Source organism: Triturus cristatus, chromosome 5_1 (assembly GCF_964204655.1).
Source record: "Triturus cristatus chromosome 5_1, aTriCri1.1, whole genome shotgun sequence".
Taxonomy (NCBI): domain Eukaryota; kingdom Metazoa; phylum Chordata; class Amphibia; order Caudata; family Salamandridae; genus Triturus; species Triturus cristatus.
In genome coordinates this window covers 342185063-342201395 of record NC_140587.1, presented here as the reverse complement: position 1 = coordinate 342201395, position 16333 = coordinate 342185063, and positions in this window count along the sequence as shown.

Here is a 16333-nt window from a genome sequence, read left to right as displayed (position 1 = left end):
ATACGGAGAGTAGAGGACCATCGGGCACTGGAGGTGGAAGACGAGAAACTGTCCACGCGGTCCGGGTAAGGTCGTGAGACACGACAAATTGCGAAACAATTGATTGATTGATTGAAAATACTAGTATTGCTTATTGATTGTTCTCTTTGAGATGTTCGCTGTCTACAAATGGGGAGGAGTAGAAATACTCTCTCTCTCCCTTTGCAGATAGTGAAGGGTAGGTAACGCAGACTTTTGTCCCCATTGTAACCCGTCGTGCCTATTTTTATCTCCCCACTGATTGATTGTCCGAATATTGATTGTTTTGAAGGATAGTGCTCTTTGAGATATTCTCTGTTTGCAAATAACGTAGAATAGAAATATTTTGTCTAGTCTTTGCAAATAGTGAAGGGTAGGTAACGCAGACTTTTGTCCCCATTGTAACCCGTCGTGCCTATCTCTTTCTCACCATTGATTGATTGATTGTCCGAACACTTGTTGTTCGATATTGGTTCTTTGGAGGTATTCTCTGCTTACAAATAACGTGGAATAGAGATATTCTATCTAGTCTTTGCAAGCAGTGAAAAGATAGGTAGTGCTGACTTTTGTCCCCATTGTAACCCGTCATGCCTATCTTCTCCCCATTAATTGGTAGTTGGTTCTGCCCGGACCGCTTATTAGAGGTGAACCATCCAGCTCCACTGGAGGACACCCCTAATAAGGACATATTTACTAAATATGGATTAGTCGCTGTAGCTTACAGTAAGCTAGGGCATAAAATCGCTATAGAGAAACAAAAATAATCTAGTGAGACCAGTAGACCGCTGATGGGATCCTTTTGACCCTACAAACACAAGAAACGCTAGGAAATAGCCCTTTACGAGGAATATGAAACTAGGGGGGAGGAGCCAAGCTCACGGTCGAGGTAGCCACGAGGTAGCTCGGCTCCGTCGCTCTCGCTGCCTAAACCATGTCTGCCCTACTGCCCACCCCGCCTAATAAACACGACAAAAATCCTGCACCAACGGAAGCCTGCTGGTACCCACCATCGACGTCACCAAACTGGGCTAGATCGCGCACAATTGGGCTATGTCATTTTCCGGTTGCGCAGTAACATCCTCGTGCTCGTCGCCAGATTGCAAATATGTACAACACTCCAACAAAGTAGTATAATTATAACATTTTAATAACTTATAGGTATAACAGCACGCCAACAGGGTAATCACATTAAAACAAGTTTTTAAACAACTATTCACATGACAGTCCTCGCCCCTCCTTCCTCGAAGTTGCAACATTGGCCTGTTTTGGGCGGTCCTTTTGGTCGACTTTGGGCTATAAAAAGACCTGCAAAATCCATCGGCCTGTGAGGCGGCATCAGTGGCGGACGATTGTGCGAATGGGCCGGAGGCTATGGAGTCCACCACGTTGTATTGGTCTTCCCATTCTCTGCTTCGACCGGCCGCGAAGGGTGCCCTGGCAGGGGGGAAGCGACGCGGACGGGCCTCCCCCGCCTCCCCAGGTGGAGGCTCGCCAACAGAGAAGGCACCCATGCCGTTTTTTTATTCGCCGGCCAGCTGAGTTGCACCCAGCCGTTTCACTCGCCGTCCAGATGAGTAGGCACCCCTGCACTCAGCGGCCAGCTGCAGCAAGACAGCCATTCACGCCTTGCCTGCCGGACAGCCACCCAGGCGCGGGTTCCTTTCTGCACCAATATTGCCATTAACGTTTGACTCGAGAGGTGGGTCCCCGCAGCAGAGTGATCGGGGGACCCACCCCGGTGGCTGTAACGAAGAGCTGCTGCTGCTGCTGCCTCTGGACTCTGGCGGTCAGTTCTTCGGATCCAGGCCTGGCCCACCGTAAGACGGCCCTGGACTCGGAAGCTTGTCTGCTCGGGCGTGGGCCCCACCCTTGAAAAACACCCTCTCAACTTTGCAGATTCTGCGGGAGTCATTGACATTCGAATCCCGTGGACTTCCGGTGGGGGCAACCTCCGCTATTGCTCGATCATTCCACATTAACTTGTCTTTGCCCCGGGCGGCAGCCATCTTACGTCCCTTTTGGTGCCCTGAGAGAGACTGATTCAAGGCGTCGGCAGCGAGACCCGCCTGCTGTCCTGCCCTGAGAATGGATCATGGCATTGCTGCGAGACCGTGGTGACGCCATGCTGACGCAAGCTTCTGTTTGAATTATCAAGAGACACTGTAGCCTAGCCGCTCGGATCAGTTCCGGTGGAACCTCAACATGACCCGGTAGGACCAAAAACTGTGCTTCCCCACCCCCGAACCACGATCCATGCTGTCTGTTCTTTCCGTTGGCTCTAACGAAAGTTCTCGAACTGCCGAAAGGGATTCTGGTCTGGCAGCTAGTTAGCGGAAGGACTTAGACTGTACGCTGGACCCGCCTGACCTCGCCCCAAAATGGCGCCGATGTAGGAAGGGCCTACAACTCCCCGTGGCGTTTCAGTTTTTTTTTACATTTATGTTAACAGGATATGAATGCGATGTTTTTACACATGATGGGCGGAGGGACGGGGAGGGTACTGATCGAGCATACAAACAACCTTATTAATGCTGGCATTTCCATTTTTTTATTGTCATTTTTAATTTTTTTCATGTTAAGGTAGAGTTGCTCATGATACCCAACGCCTCGCACACCGTGGCCGGACTGTAACGGTTGTAGGCCCGTATTTGTATACTGACACTGTTTTAAATAAAAGGCTCTTCGAAGGAATTACGGAATTGGCGTCATAACTGATCATCTAGGTTGGTAGAGGTTTTTAATGATTGTTACTCCCAAGCAATAGAAGGCAGATAATGCAGACCCTTTTTCTTTTTGCTTGAATTTTGAATTAATGAAATTTGTACCCATCACGCCTATCTTTTTTCAGACTTGTTAGAAAATGGTTTACTATAGCTTAAGGTATCTGCCGAATGCGAGGTACGGTACCTTACCTTATAATATGCGACCAATTGAGAAACAAATGCACGACAAGGGAACCCGAATTTAGGAGGCGAATAAAATGGAGCATCTTGTATAGTCGAAGGGAAGGATATAGTAGGTCTGTGGTATTACCCGCCCCTGCAACAAGCCTGGTACGTGGTAAGTAGAACTTTTTCGTGTCTACGCGCGCTAACGTACTTTGAATATTGCACATCCCCCCCCTCTTTTCCCTCTCTATAGGTCACAACGAAGTTCCGACTGAAGAATGGAGTGGACATGGACCGCACCGTGCTCAATATAGAAAAAAAAAACATAGACAAACGTTGTGGGATAGTGCGCGAAGTGCAGACCACCATTGGGAACGTGAAAAACTGTATGGTATGACTGTGCGTGTGTGCTACGATTATACGGTATGAATGTGTATGCATTTCATATGCTTGGGTCGCTTGAAGAGAACGTCATCGTACGATTGAAGTGCTTGTCTATCGATCAAAGGGAGGGGAGTAAAAGGTCCGACACCCCCCCAAGATAAACTACAAAAATACTGAAAATACGCAGCGTGCATAGGAAAGAGGACAGGAAAGGAGAGGTCCCCATACTCAACGTAGCCCTGTGTCTCCGTCTTAAGTTTCTGCGCTTGATGTATGTACTGTCACGCCCTATCCGGTATTTGTGTGTACGTGATCACCGAATTTATGTCTTTCCCCCGCTTGTGTTTTCTTACATAGAACTGACCCATGCTACTCCATGTTGTGTGTGCACCAAGTAGCCTATTATCGTACACATGTCTCTCTCTCTCTCTCGTTTTGTGTCGTACGTATGCCAAATAGCCTACTTGATGCGCACGTCTCTCTCTCTCTCTCTCTCTCTCTCTCTCTCTCTCTCTCTCTCTCTCTCTCACTCACTCTCTCTCTCTCTCTCTCTCTCTCTCTCTCTCTCTCTTACTCTCTCTGCCTCCCTCGCTGAAGGCCTTCTTGCCCTCTTTCTTTTGGAATAAATTAACGACACATACCTCCTCAGTATGTGTATAATTGGCCTCAAACACGGCGGTGTTCGAACAAATTGACAGAAACAAAAACGACCGTACTGTACCACGTTACTACCTCTCCTTTCTGAAAAATGTTGAATTTAATTGGCTGAGAAAGAAAGGACAGGTAAGACGACTGATGTCTCCCAATCTGGCCCTCATCACGGGGACTATATGTCAGTGGTTTTCGTTTTTAGAGCTTTAACGACACCATCTCCACCGCCCAGAATTGCCCCCGCCCAATTGTTCCGAACTAGAATGTCCAAGCACCCCGTCCTCCCAGAATCACCCCAGCTCTGTACTAGCCGTCCCAGAGTATTCCGAACAAAACAGCTGATGACTTTATTTTCTAAAGGTACATCGCCTAAGCTGATGAGGGTTACCTATTGTCTCCAGCAAGAAAAAAAATGTTCAGCTTGTGTCCCTCCCCGAAATAGATACCTGTGAACCCATGACAGTAGCACCTCGCACTTTTTTCATAAACTTAGCAGTCCTCGGAGGAAAATGTGTATTAACAGAACTTGTGTTAAGAAGAACGAGTCTCTACCGGAGGAGCCGGTTCGAATTTTTGATAGACCAGAAAGTTGACAGATGTCAGGCTTCCTGCAACTATTATAGGGCACAGGAATCGACACCTAGCAGGCCAGACGATGGACAGGAACACCCACAGAAACCTGCACCACAGCAATGATTAATAAATTAGTAACACACACCGACATAAGAGTTAATAGACATCAATCATACAGCGACCGATAAAAGCATTTCCTCAACTACTCGGTGGTTGGGAGAGAGAATGAAGTGTGTAAATGTCTTCCCTGCCAACTCTCTAAGATTTTGTTTCTTGTACTCATTCAAAGATAACCTGCGGCCATCGGAAGAGAGGGGTCGGACGTGACGCACAGCCTGGCTGCGGACCATGGAACATCTATGGCATCGACCAAGGGGGGAGCAACGAAGCAAAAAGGGCGTGAGACGAGGCACCATTATCAGCATGATAAGCGATAGAACGAAGGGCTATCTAGAGGGCCGCTGCTCGCTGACCAGCGTGCCTGAAGTCCCAACCCGTCGGGCCCGATTGATGGGCCCAGTGCTGAAAGATTCTGCTCTCCTTGGTCCGCTTTTTGATCCGATCCCACTCCACCCCCTCTTCCCTCGGCATCCCAAAGCACGCCACACCCCTTCTCTCTCTCTCTCTTTTATATGGATTTTGAATTTGACTTAACTACAGAAGAACAAAATGCGGGTACCCCGTCTCAAGGTACCTATGATAAAATGTGTTAGGGAACAGGACTGTGAATCGAGAACAACGAATGGTCACACCCTGCTACATGAAAACTTGGATTTGAGCTGGACCTTAGCTCCACCGCCGGTGCTCAACAGTGCCAACAAAAGAAGAAGAACAATAAGAGCTTACCAGTGGTGGCTCGTTATAATAGGACACTGGAAAGAAGAACTCCCTTCCCTGACTGTAACTCATGTTAAGTTGAATTCCTCTCCCAACCGCTTTTATATTGACTATCTTCCAATCGAGTTTCCATGATATTGCATCAGTCACTTCCAACTGTACACTGATAAGTTAAGAAACTCTAAACTTTGTATAATGACATTTGTATAACACCAGCCGTGCACATGACTATGCTGACTATTTTTGATCCACACGAAGTCTGGGCCTTAAGTAATATACGAAATATCCCTTGTTTTGCCAGAAACATTTTTGCTTTACGGTATCATGTTTGTGCTCAAACAAGCTTCCCTCCTCCTATCTCTGGGTCTGACATGTGGCGCAGCTGATGTAATTTTGTATGCACTACCTCCTCGCCTATCCCATCAACTACATGTAATTATGTGCAGATGTGTCAGGTTATTCCCGTCCGCCCTAAAACTCAGAACTTTGAAGCGGAACATATGAAAGCTTTATACAAGGTAGAAGCTCGCGGCATTATGGGGATAGATCCGAACTATACAAGCTGGCGAGATATGTTAAAAGGGAGGACTGTGGAAAATTAGATTGTAACTGAACATTATCTGCGCCATCTTGTCTCTCCCCAGCGCAACACACAGGAGTACGCACGGCAGCCATTTTAGGCACCCTGGTCTCTCTCCCTGCTCATTGCCGATCGCCAGCGCGTCCCCCTGGTGCTGCGAGCATTCCCCCGCGCGCCGGCCACCCCCGCTCTCTCATACACGGGCCATAAACCCTCTCCTGCTGCGCGACCCTGCCATGGAACCACATCCCACGCCTGACCGACATCCCATACATGGTCATGCATCTCTTTGATAACCCCCTTCCTCTGCGCCCGATTGTCCGAACCGATCCCAGGCCATCACCTAGCCCTGCGGATGCAGTTTATTGCCCCTACTGTAAGGGAAACACCCCACATCAAAGGGATTACAGTAGATCAAGGCCCCCCCACCCCCTGAGACCCGACCGGTCGCACACACCCCCGGGAATTGACGGAATGTCCAGCTGTGTGATAGCCATCTCCTACTGTGGGTGGGGTGGGGACTTCCACTATAGATATGCGTGGGAACGAGCTTGAAGTGGGGATTCTGAGGATGTTCTTTCATGTATCAAAGTGATCTCAAGAATGTGCCATGTATGATAAACCTGCAATAAAGTCATAAACCTGTGTATAAGAGGCCAGGCCTCAGAGATGCAGTTAGAGCACCTCATGACGATACCTTGCTGTCTGACCTGATGTGTTCTCCTCCGGAGAGAATAAAACCTTGTTTCCTGCCTTCCAGTCTCCGGCGCCTGCCTCTTTGTTGGTTTATCACTGAATGGTACAAAAGGCGATTACCGCCGGGCAACACTTGAAAGGTTATCGACTGCGACTGCCGCTACCATTTAACAAAGGGATGGAGAGAGATGGGTCGGCAGGTCTTCAGGTCCGTCGGGTCTGCAGAGGGTTTCTTGAGGAGGGGATTGACTTCTATGCATATCCAGTCATCGGGAAAAGTGCCGGATTTGAAGGTGGTGTTGATGGTGCTTTATAGCTGGAGCTCTGTGGAAGATGTGCGGAGGGTAGGGGTCCATGGGGGCTCCTGAGTGAGTGCTCTTCATGGTCGAGGTGGTATCTTTGGTGGTGACCAGGGTCCTGGGGGAGATAGTGGGCCGACCGTAGTCACAGGAGGGATGGTGTTATCTGGAGTCTGCGCGCTGAAGTTGTCATAGAGGGCATTAATTTTGCAGTGGAAGTAGGAGCGAAGCTTGTTACAGAGGTCCTGGGAGGGAGTGATGTCCGTGGCTTCATTGGTGGGTTTTGGTGAATTGCTGGATGATGTTAAAGAGTTCCTTAGAGTTGCTGGAGTTGGTGATTCCGGATGAGGTCTTCTTTGAAGATAGTCAGGTCTTCCATAGTTTTGCTGTTTCTCGATTGTTTTTTGTGATGTCTGCAGAAACGTCTGGCTTTTTGGAGGTCGGTGGTGAATCATGTGGCCTTCAGGGAGCGTTGTCTGTCAGTGGTGCAAGCTTGTCTGTCCAGTTGCTGATCCAGCGGTGTAGTTCCTTGGCTGCAGAGTTGGCATCTGTCGAGGAGGGTGGGGGGTCGCGGCAGAGGTTGGAGTTGAGGTTCTCCTTTGTTGTCCTTGTTCCAGTTCCTTTGCGGAGGGCGAGGAGTGGGTTTGAGAGCGGTGGCAGTGTTGAAAGAGGAGTGTAAGCAGTGGTGGTCGGTCCAGAGGGGCTGCGTGGTGTGGCTGAAGCAGATGTTGTTCCCACCTGCGAAGATGGGGTCGAGGGCGTGTCTTGCCTTGTGGATACGGGTGGTGATGAGCTGTTTCAGTCCGATGTTGGCGAGGTTGTCCAGGAGGGTGGTGGAGTTGGCGTCGCTGAGGATGTCGAGGTGAAAGTTCAGGTCTCCGATGAGTATGTAGTCCATGGAGATGATGGCGTGGGATGCGATGAGGTCAGCAATGGTAGTGGCGAATGAGACGCAGGGTCCGGGGGTTCTGTAGGCCGGGGTGCCATGAAGAGTGGTTCTAGGGCTGGTCTGGATCTGGAAATAGAGGTGTTTGGTGGTGGCGGAGGAGTCGCTTGTGTTGTAGGTGGTGAGTCGGAGGGAGCTCTTGTGTGCAATGGCAAGTCCTCCTCCTGGGTGGTTAGGGTGGTCCTTCCTCTGGATCTTATATCCGTCGGGGATGGCGGTGGCGATGTTGTGGGTGGAGGAGGCGTTGATCCAGGTTTCCGTGATGAAGGTAACGTCTGGCAAGAGGGTGTCAAGGAGGTCCCAGATCTCTATGGCATGTCTGTGCCAGGACCACACGTTGAAGAGGATGCACTTCAAGTATCACAATAGGGTAAACATAAGGTAAGGTAGACATTTACAAATCACCTATTGTTACAAACATTTTGGCGAGTGACAAAATACAATTGAGCAGATATGATATATAAAGATGAAGAGACACACAGAAAGATGGACTGAGAAAAGCATAGAGTGCTTTATTCTTTACTCAGATATTCCAAAAATAGAACATTATATATTTTACAGATGATAAAAACTTAACAATGAGAAAATCAAAGATGGACAGAACAATAAATGTACAAAAATTAAATGAACAAGAAGAAATTGCAAACTATCACATCAACAAAGGAAACTCTATATAGGAAATGTATTGAAAAAATATACAAAACTAGATTGCAGTTGGAATGTTAAAAGATTACATATTGAAATGGGCAGGTCGAATTTTATAACTCGCCAAGAACACCTTACTGATGTTTTCTTAGCTACCATGTGATTCACAATAGTGATTCCTACATATTCTTCCTCTGATGATCATCATGCTCCTCCCAGGGTGTTTGAAGATCAAGCAAAGGAGAACAGGGAGTCTATGATGATTCACCTGAGGAAGAAGCTGTAGAATGCATGATAGCTAAAAACATAAGAGAGTGCACTGAAGGCTGGACTGAAATCTCTGGCAAGGAACCTCTGTGATTGTAAAGCAGTGACAATATTCCTATCGAGAACACTCATCACAAAGATGAACGAGTCTAACTTGCACTCCAGTCCATGGTGGAATGATTGAAGGGAGGAATAGATTATATCTAGCTGCTTTGCTCTGTCACCACTATGAGAAGGAGAAGACTGGTAAAGGTAGTTTCCCCATCCCTCACTTTACCTCTTTCACCAGGCGTAGCTTTGTTCTCTGGACTTTTCCCTTGATGCTGACTGAAGGTTCATCATTAACATCCACAAGAGGATGCAGAGTAGATGTTGACTGGGTAGAAGTGTGTCAAGGTTTAATGGGAGACACTGCAACATTGTCATCCCTTGCCAAGATGGAAGGAGAATTGTCCAAAACATCTATAAGTTACGCCAATGGATCCTCATCCAAGGAGAGCAAGGTAATGTTGAAGGCAGCAAATACAGCATTGTTTAACTTTTCCTCAGAATATGGATCTTGAGCCACCAAAATGTAGCAATGAGAAAACTCATGTACTTACATTTTTAAAACAATTTGAAACATTATAAAGAGATTTGCAAAAGCACAAACTATGTATCACTAATTTCCGTTATTGAAAAAGGAAAGTTTATTAATCATAACATAGACCAAACTAAAAATGAGATAAATACAAGATTACGCATAGAAATACATAGGAGTATGAAACTGTATGTGCAATTGAAAAAGAGTACAGACAGAGCAATGTATGTTAGTTTTCTAACTATGATGGTATAGACGGTTAGATACTGAAAAGTTATTTTAAATCAAAGGATGCTAGACCAATGCAATGAACACATTTAAAAGTAACTTACAAATAACTCAGGTGCAATGTAATGTCAGAACACAGTAGTTTACGTTATTCACAAATATTTGCTATAAGTACAACAATGGAATAACAGAGTCAACCTTGAATAACTTGATGTTGAAAAACAGAGTAACTTTCGATAATATTGGCCTCTCATGGGTGTATTCTTCAGATATGGTCAAGCTTTGGAAAAACTGTGTTTAGCTGATAAGATTATTAAAATATGTACTAGTTCTAGGGACCTGTGTATTCATATTAGTTTTAGTAAACATAAGTAAGAGGAAATTTATTATTTAGAATACAAAACAGGAATATGTTTGCATAAAGTGTGAATTCGGTTTTGAGTAACTACTTCTACTTAATATATAGAGCTACTAGCAGACTGTGGCATCATGTATAATTCTAGGAAAATATATCAACAACAAAAGGACCACATTTTAGAACATTTTGCTTTTCAGATAGGCTCATTGGCCACCAAGGAGCAGGTATTGTTGTGAGATTACGTAGGCTCCGGGCACCAACACCTCCAGTTTACATGCTCACATTTAAAGTTGACTATCACTTTAAACAATTACTTTAAACACAAATTTGCTTGCTCGCCTGTATGGAATAATGTTCTCAGAAAATTATTTGCTTTCACTTCCACTTCTTCGTAGGCACATTATCAGTCCTTGGAACAATTTGTACAAGGACTAGGTACACTGCACAAATGTCATTGTTTGTTGTTGTTTATTTGGTGACAGCTCTGGGTGGGTTGAATCAGGAATGACAGCCGGACCAGAGCTAAGGCACATAACAAATAGCTCCAGTTGATTATATAAACGGCACCAAGCATTTGTATAAACAGAAGAGGATTTTGATGGGCTGTAGAGGTCACCACACGACGCAATTCCAGCCCAGCTGAATCCCATCATTTTCTTGAGAAGAACAGCAGCCTGTTCTACACCAAAACTGACTATCAGATGACACAGACCCACAGGCAAATAGGGAGTAAGACCGCTCTAAGGTATTCTGGCAGACCCACACACCCTATGTTTTATAGATAGGAGTAAAATTATATGTATTCATATAACCCAGTGCAAATGCACAATGGTTGAATTGTTCATTCTGTTCTCCATTCTTGCAACACTGGTAACATTGTTTTGCTTCATTCTATTAATCATTGCAGCATGCATATTTTACAAAAGAATGTAATTGTTTCGGTAAACATTTGGAAATGCCAGTGGGTGTAATTCTTACGTCTCCCCTTTGGGCATGCCTGTATTAACAATGAAAGGGTAGATATGTTTCCACAATTTCCTTGAGGAACCAGGGTTGTCATGTTCTGAGGTTGCAGACACCATCCGTTACTTTGTAAGGTTTAGAGGGCCAGGTGGCACACTATGAGCTATCCAGGAATTACATCAACATATTCTGAAGGTATGTGTGGATTCAGTCCCACATAGTTCTGATGCTTGTGTTGCCCAAATAATTTGTCTTACTGAAATAGTAGGAACCTTATGCCCGGGCACTACCAACATTCTAGGTCAGGTACTTTTTTAATGGGTCTCCTCAATAGAAGTCTTTTGTCTGCCCAAAGACCCTAGTCACCATTTAACCAGAGACTTCCGTGGCGTGTCTGCCGCCTGTAGGTTGTTAAAGCTTGAACCTTTCACAGGATCACTCCAGCAAAGGAACCCTCTCTGAATTCCACATTTTCAAATAGCTAATCCAGTACCAGTGGTCATATCACTAAACTGCAGACATGAAGTATCACAGATGTTGCAACAACATGGGCTCCCTCTAACGGAAGGCCCACAAACTGTATAAAACAGAGGTATTCAAGTTATGGGTAACATTTCCGGCAGTGAATGCCAACACAGGAAACTTTCACAAATACACTGCAGCAGCAGTGCCAAATAATTATAGACCATATCAAGATTTAGAAATAGCACTTGCAAGGAACACACAAACTGGTTCCAAGGCTTCCTTCCACATCCATTAGCTAATGTCAGACTCAGTCCCCTCAGCTACAATGGGGTAACATAGCCAGTCTTAGCTGGCTACACACCACATCCTCAAGTAGCAACACTCACAGCAGCAGATCTACGTATACTTTACAATGGTCTAGTGAGATTATACAGGCATATGACACAGTTCTTTATGTGAACAATAACAACAAATCCAGGGAGGACTGCTTAGCTGCACAAATGTGTTAAGCAATGCCAGCAATTCATCCAGTCATAAGTAATTGAATTATGGGCAAGGTTCCCACGAGACAGGAGGAACTTCCTTTCTGGATTGCACAAAAAACAAATCAGCTTGAAGCAGTATTTCCCCATATAGGATCTCAAGATAAACATATAATTTTCACAATGTGCCAACATTTTGGCATGGTACCCCTGTAGAAGAGTGTGCCGCATTGGGCACAGTGTTTGTCACAATAAATTCCATCCCACATGGTACACCATCCATAGCTGTTTTTCCAGACATGCTTAAACAGATTTAGAATGAATATGGGGCAGACCCTACCCTGGACTTGGGGATGAAACTTACTTGCAACTTTGCCACTGTATCCTCAATTGTTTTCAGTAATATTAAGGGGGAAGCAGCAGCTTTGGCAGTACGCCAACATCTCGCACAAATATCATTGCTGATCAGGAGAGTGAACTACGAAAAATTATTGCTGACACATATAAAGCGATAGGTTGAGTTAATTTGGGAGCCAGACCTAACAAACCAGAACTTAAGGGGAAATCTGTGAATGATAATTCAAAACAGGCACCAGAGTCTTGTAAAAAATGGGGAGAAAATAAGAAAAATAAAGATAATGCCCAAACGTTCAGTCCACTGAAACAGGAGGAACCATACAACAGTATCATGATGAGGAAGACATTTTAGAAATGCATTTAAAGAATACTGTTGTAAATGGTACAAGAACATTAAAAATATTTTTTTTAAATGATAAACATAGATTTTTATCAAGAGAAATCTGATTTACTTTGATAAAAAAACAAAAAGATTTTACTAGTCTGAATATACACATCCTAGAACTTGGACTATATATTATTTGAGCATCACTGAAAAAAATGTATTTGCACATTTATTGACAACATAGTCTAGTAAATACCTGAATAAATACCAATAAAATATTGTGCAAAAGCATACCTTTCAATTATATTCGGTAAATTATATTTATTTTAATGTACACTATGGAAACTGACAATTACTACAAATATCTGTCCGTTGGTAACTCTGAAAGAAGAAAAAAACCATTTGCTATGCTTTACACTTAGGGGTCGATTCTGATGTCGTTTGGAAGGGCTCTGAATCGGTTTTCGAGTTTTCCGAATTCGGTCTGGAACCCTTGTTTCCGACAGAATCGTACACACTTCCCAACAACCAATTATGATGCCTGGAAACCATTAGGGTTGTCTGACTAGGTTCCAAAAGACATTCGGACAGGTCACGTCTTTTGGAGACAAATCGTACAGCTCTATGGACTCAGTTTCCGAGAGAGTGAGTACGATGACCGATTCGGACAACCGTTCTAATTCGGTTTCTCCAGAACAAACCGGCTGCCGGAATCTGTCTTTGGGGGCCCATAGCAGGGCCCCTTTCATCCGGGGCCTTCCGATTTGTGCCTATGGGGGTACCCAAGGGACCCTCCTTTCCAACCATGCACAGTGTGGCAGGCACCGTGGGGTGGCCGCCACAGGGTGCAAAGTTTTCCCCAGCCACCCCTTCTTTAAATGGGAGCCTGTGTGTGGTACTTTAAAATGTGGGACCGCGTAGTAGGCAGGGCCCTACCCCTGCCTATCCCGGTATCAGCGAACCGCGAATGGCCAATGCAGTATGTACAAGTGCTTTGTATAACGTTTTATCGACTAATGCAATTTGTATACGATATTTTACATTGACTTCGTGGGTTCCATCTTGGAGCGGTGGCCATCTTATGGTTGCCCTCACATAGGCTACACATTACAAACAATCACAGGTCACTAGAACACATGTGCTTTCTGTTTGACTTCTCTGCGACCTGTGCAGCTTGGCTCCGCTGCCCCAGGTCAGTCCAGTCCCACGAGCTCCCCGTCCTATGGCCACCTGTGATTAGCATCAAGGTTCGACACACCATAAAGCCTTTTCATCCCACACAAGCCTCCGGCTAATCTCTTTCACACCTGACTCTTCCTGCTTTATGGCTTGTTTTACAAACAGGAGATGCCCGTGTTTATTGGGGTCTGTTGATATCTGATGTGGGATCTGAGCCTCGCTGGGTAAATAATTGTGGGCTGGCTAAACTGGAATGTGGGATGGTCATCATGACCCTGCCTTTTTGTTTGTAATGAATACATGTGAATGACCATATCATAAAACGAGGAATGTGTGCCTGAAGCATGATATTTTGTATATAAGGAGAAGGCCGTTTCTGTAATTTTAAGCAGTCTCCTGAGAACATACATTGTGTTGTACTTCTCGGATACCTGTAATTGGTCTGCAGCCAATAAATCGATCTTTGACTTCACCCAGAAGACTCTGGGTTTCTGTAGGTCTGAAACAGGAAGAACCCGAAGTCTTAGGGTGTGTTCCCCTGCACCGCTGGGTTTTAAAAACCCAGTACTTCAGTTGGCGCCCAACATGGGGCGATTTCAGCGGTACCGGTCCAAGCCAGAGGTTCGTGAGGAGCTTCGTGTGGAAATTCCGGAGGAAGGCCGCCACTTCATCGACCCCTGCATGTCGACGTGGTCCGAAAGTCTTTTCTGCGAGGTTCTCCGCGTCCCGACGGCTACGAAGGACTGCTGCCCTGATTAATCGCCCTGTTTTGGACCCTTGACGATTTTGGTAGAGAGGAACAATCGAGAGAGTCTTCTGGTGACGCCATCGATCATCGATATTCAGTTAAGTATAAGTGGAGCATCTCCCAGTTTGTTTGGTATCCTTCGGGAATTTGGTATCCTTCGGGATCGCTTTGATTTGGAACTTGCAAGTGCTAAAGCCAGAGGACTCGTGTATTCACGAGACTATCGTATTCGATAATCCTTTGAAGTTTGAAACTAGACTAGTGAGCGAAGATGCCTGGTTCTAGTGTTTTTGTAAGATTGTTTTGTTTGGGTTGTAGAAGGGATTCCCAATTAGAGGATTCATGTCCGGTTCCTCCAATTGGAACTCCAACTTATGAACTTTATGTAAAACATGGCGTGGGCCCCATTGCATATAATGAAGTATGGATCCAATACACCAGAAAGGACGGTGTTTTAAAATGGCCCCAAAATGGTAGTTTCGATACAGATATCTTAGATAATTTGGAAGTTAAATTGTTTAAAAAGAAGAAATCCCGGCCGGCGATGTTTGATTCTTTCCGCCTATGGCGAAAGGAAGCCAAACAGAAGGAAATTAAGCTAGCGAAAAGGAATAAGAGAGAAAAAGGTATGTCAATGATGCAAGCAGCTGTGCAATTTAAAGATAATGAGGAGGAACAAATGAATGAGCAGTTACATAGACAGCGCAAACTAGGGATCGATAAATGTTACCCTGTTTTGTCACCCCTTGTACAAGATGAGACAAAAGAGAAAGAAAAGGATTCCCTAATGTCCCATTTGCTAAGTTCGCCACCCCCGTATGCGCGTAATGCCACAGCGCCTCCACAGCTCGTAAATGTGCAGCCTCCAGTTAATGTGCCGCAAGCCTTCCCACAGCCGCCAGCTCCTCCTCAGCTGGCTCCTATCCCTACAGTGCAGCCCTCCTAAGGGCCGCCAGTTTTGTTACCTGTCGCCCCTGCGCTTCCTGCGACTTTGCCTAGTACGTCAGCTGCCTCCCCTGGCGCTTTTCCTTACACTACCCAGGTACCTGTATCTGCATCCGCTTTTCTTCCCTCTGTCTTTCCCCACGTTTTCGCCTCCACTTCTCCTTCAGCACGACAATGACTAGCTAATGTAGTTACTAGTTTAATGTCGCCTCTCTTTGGGTCATCTAGTATGACCCCTGGTTTACAACGTAAGCAGTTACGTAGTCAGCTGCCTAATCCTGAAGAGAAAGAGGTATTAGATCATATGGCGCGCTGCTGGATTGTTTTCCCTACACTCTATGAGGTGGAATCAATTGTTAACGTTTTTCACCAATGGGATGCCCCAAAACAGAGGTATGTGTTTGACAAAATGTGTGAATTCCTCTGTGAGGAATTGGAGGATCATGGTTCAAACACAATCCCGCAGGAGTTGTGTCGAGTGCGATTTGATTTTGGAACAGGTACAATTGTGGGTCCCGATGTAGATAAAGCAGTTGCGACTTTACTGTCCTTCAGGAATGGCGATTGTCAACAATCATTGTTCGAACAGGAATTCCCTGTGAGGAAGAAGGTAAAAGCGCGCCAATATCCGATGCGTGAGGTTCCCCCAGTTTGGAGACCTGCTGATCCAAATGCTGTTCCACCTGTCTTAGCACATTTTCAGCGTGTTTGGGTACATGTCCCATGGAAGCGTTCTGAGGTGTTAGCGCTTAAACAGACATTGCCTGACCCCCGTAAAAACCCTGCAGGATATTATAAGGAGTTATCACAGACTGCAGACTCATGTGTCATGAATCTAGCTGATATAGATATGTTGTTTGGGAATGTTGTTCCACAGCCTTCATGGGGATCCATTCGTAATGTAGATCACGCTGCAGAA